The sequence below is a fragment of the Pseudomyrmex gracilis genome, unplaced genomic scaffold, assembly GCF_002006095.1.
Source record: "Pseudomyrmex gracilis isolate BER0280 unplaced genomic scaffold, ASM200609v1 scaffold_3874, whole genome shotgun sequence".
In the NCBI taxonomy this organism is placed as follows: Eukaryota; Metazoa; Arthropoda; class Insecta; order Hymenoptera; family Formicidae; genus Pseudomyrmex; species Pseudomyrmex gracilis.
In genome coordinates, this window is record NW_018024458.1 from 3,637 (window position 1) to 4,137 (window position 501).

A 501-nucleotide genomic window follows, 5' to 3' on the forward strand; every position below is an offset into this window, starting at 1 on the left:
ATTCCTTACTTCATAATTGCTGCTCATTGATAATAATTGTTCACTTACGGATAAATTTGCGGCTTTTATCTTAACTACATGCTGTTTAATAAAATCAGCAATTTCTTCACAATAGATGAGACTAGAAAAGTCACAATAATCGCGCGCGCGTTACATGATATAGCATTAATGTTAGCACCTTTGTCTAACAACATTGCAACAACTTCTACATTTTCCTTTTTAACAGCAAGACACAGTGGTGTAACACCTGGTCCAAAAGAAGAGATATATGTCGAATTAACATAAAACTCCATGTTTCAAAAGATGTTTATGAATCTGTAAATATCTTTTCTCAGCTACAATTTAAAGTTATACCTAATTTATCACTGGCATTAACGTTAGCTCCATGATATAAAAGTAATTCAGCAATTTCCATTTCCTCATCTTGAATCGCATAGTGAAGCGAAGTTGTGCCACACACACACACACACACACACACACACACACACACACACATCTTGA